Raw genomic sequence first — 3,529 nt, 5'->3', positions numbered from 1 at the left:
CTTGCGGTATGGATCGAGGATTATCTCCTTCATATCCACATGGCCCGCGGCGACGATTTTCACGCCATCAAATACCTCCCACTCAAGCTTAAAGGACCAGCTCGGCATTGGCTCAATAGCTTGCCAACAGGGTCAATCAGTTGTTGGGAGGACCTAGAAGCCGCATTCCTCGACAATTTCCAGGGCACTTATGTGTGACCCCCAGACGCCGATGACCTAAGTCATGTAATCCAGCAGCCAGAGGAATCGGCCAGACAATTCTGGACATGGTTCCTAACAAAGAAAAATCAAATAGTCGACTATCCGGACGCTGAGGCCCTAGCAGCCTTCAAGCACAATATCCGTGATGAGTGGCTGGCCCGGCACCTCGGACAGGAAAAGCCGAAATCTATGGCAGCACTCACGACACTCATGACCCGCTTTTGCGCGGGAGAAGACAGCTGGCTCGCTCGTAGCAACAATATGACCAAGAACCCTGGTAGTTTGGACACCAGGGACATTAGTGGCAGGTCGCGTCGCAACAAGCAGAAGCGCCGCATTAACGGCGACAATGCTGAGGATACGGCAGTTAATGCCGGATTCAGAGGCTCTAAATCCGGTCAGCGGAAGAAGCCATTCAAAAGGAATCCTAGGGGCCCGTCCAGCTTGGAACGAATACTCGACCGCTTGTGCCAAATACATGGCACCCCCGAAAAGCCGGCCAATCACACCAACAGGGATTGTTGGGTGTTCAAGCAGGCAGGAAAATTAAGCGCCGACAATGAAGACAAGGGGCTGCATAGCGATGACGACGAGGAGCCCCGGCCGCCGAACAACAATGGACAGAAGGGTTTTCCCCCACAAGTGCGGATGGTAAACATGATATACGCCACCCACGTCCCCAAAAGGGAGCGGAAGTGCGCCTTAAGGGACGTATACGCGGTAGAGCCAGTCGCCCCAAAGTTCAACCCATGGTCCTCCTGCCCGATCACCTTTGATCGAAGAGACCATCCCACTAGCATCCGTCATGGCGGATTTGCCGCATTGGTTCTAGACTCAATTATTAACGGATTTCATCTCACTAGAGTCCTCATGGATGGCGGCAGCAGCCTGAACCTGCTTTACCAGGATACAGTGCGAAAAATGGGCATCGATCCCTCGAGGATTAAGCCCACCAAAACGACCTTTAAAGGCGTAATACCAGGTGTAGAGGCCAACTTTACAGGCTCAGTCACACTTGAAGTGGTCTTCGGATCCCCGGATAATTTCTGAAGCGAGGAATTGATCTTCGACATAGTCCCATTCCGCAGTGGCTATCATGCACTGCTCGGACGAACCGCATTCGCCAAATTCAATGCGGTACCGCACTACGCATACCTTAAGCTCAAGATGCCAGGCCCTCGTGGAGTAATTACGGTCAATGGAAACACCGAACGCTCCCTCCGAACGGAGGAGCACACGGCGGCCCTTGCAGCAGAAGTACAAAGCAGCCTCTCCAGGCAGTTCTCCACTCCGGCCATTAAACGTCCGGACACCATCAAGCGCGCCCGGAGTAACCTACAACAAGACCGCCTGGCACGTTCCGAGCAGGCGTAGCAATGCGGCCCCAACCCCAACCCTCGCAAAAAGGCGACGCCAGTACTTCACGTCCATAACTATGCTCTGAAAATACCATGGGCATGGGGGGAGGGGCACCATCACGGCACGCCCAAAACACGGCTTAAACCGCATCAGGGGCTGCCGATTTTTTTACTTTTCTCTTACTTCCAGGACTCTACTCTCCGGAAGGCCTATTCGGCAGTTCAATTGCCGCACAAACGACACAAGAACCAGGGAAGCAGACAAGCCATGCTGCATTACGGAAATCCCAGGTGGTCTCTATCACGAGCAGTATACCTGTTTCGCATACTATTCCGCAGCTTGCCCCTGGAGTAGACATGTTAAATAGTCCAACTTTTCGTTTATCACATTACTTGTAACGTTCTGCTTTGATCGCAGCTATTTTTAATAAACAATGCATAGCTTTTGTCTATTTTTTGCATTATCTTTTTATAAATAAATGTTCCTCAACGACATGTTGCACCCGCACAACTTGGTACGGCCAAAATACGCCAGGGGCTTTTAGCACCCCTCAATATGGTGTGAGAAGTCCGAACACTTTCACAAGTGCGGCACCCCGAACTTATAGCACTATATGCATCGCCTCCGAATCATGTATTGGGTCAATAGTTGGGTTTGCCCGGCTCCTATTTTTTGGTGCCTTACGTTCCGCTATATCGGCTAAGGTAGCACTAGGAGAACCACTACGATTGTGCCCCAGTTGAGCTGGGCCGAGCACCTCAGTGGAGAAAGCTAAAACTGACTGTCATGATGAAGCGAGAGCTGGTCGCTGTTCGAGAGGTTTTTTCGTGTCCCTAAAGACTTATGCCGCTTAGGGCGAGGAGTCGGCTCTGTCCGGCCAAGGCGTGGATAGCGCCCGAACTCGGTCTTCCAAATACTAGGGGCTTCGCCGAAATTTAAAATTATAGAATTCTATGGGTAAGTGAGAGTGTTCACGCATTATAGTCCGATTGCCTCGGTCGTTGGGCTGAGCGCCTCCCTCGAAGGACCCAAATATGGGAAAAAGAGCGCCCAGGTTTATCCCCGAACACCCCAGCACTAACGGCAAGGGGGCAGAAGCCGACGACTTGCCACATCTCAGTATTGATAAACAGCCGCACAGAAGGTAATATTTTAAATTCAAGCAGCATTGCTTAGCGCATATGAACAAGTTTTCAGCGCACAGGACAAACACGAGCGAGTTTTACTCACAAATTACATCCCTAATACATTCATCCGCCACAAGGCGGGCACCCTTCAGAACATCCTTATAGTAATTTTCGGGCTTGCGATGCTCTCTCCCCGCTGGTGGCCCGTCCTTCACAAGCTTCTCCGCATCCAGCCTGGCCAAGTGCACCTTAGCACGGGCAAAGGCCCTATGAGCACCTTCAATACAGACGAAGCGCTTGATGACTTCGAGCCTTGGACAGGCCTCCACCAGCCGCCGCACCAGCCCGAAATAGCTCCCAGGCAGAGCCTCTCCAGGCCACAGCCGAACTAAGATGTAACACCCCGGATATGATTTACCCAATTTGTACTCCAACTCTTGCCGTTTCTGGCATTAAGTTACTTTATTTTCTCGGGTTTGGGTCTTTGTATCCGTGTGTTGTTATCATTGCCATGCATCTCATATCATGTCATCATGTGCATTGCATTTGCATACGTGTTCATCTCATGCATTTGAGCATTTTCCCCGTTGTCCGTTTTGCATTCCGGCGCTTCGTTCTCCTCCGGTGGTCATTTCTAGCCATCTTTCGTGTGTGGGGATTAAACATTCCCGGATTGGACCGAGCCTTGCCAAGCTGCCTTGGTTCACTACCGGTAGACCGCTTCTCAAGTTTCGTACCATTTGGACTTCGTTTGATACTCCAACGGTTAACCGAGGGACCGAAAAGGCCTCGTGTGTGTTGCAGCCCAACACCCCTCCATTTTGGCCCAAAACCCATCAAAA

The sequence above is a fragment of the Triticum urartu genome, chromosome 1A (assembly GCF_056163025.1).
Source record: "Triticum urartu cultivar PI428250 chromosome 1A, HENAU_Tu73, whole genome shotgun sequence".
Taxonomy (NCBI): Eukaryota; Viridiplantae; Streptophyta; class Magnoliopsida; order Poales; family Poaceae; genus Triticum; species Triticum urartu.
Note: the sequence above shows the minus strand (reverse complement) of the source record.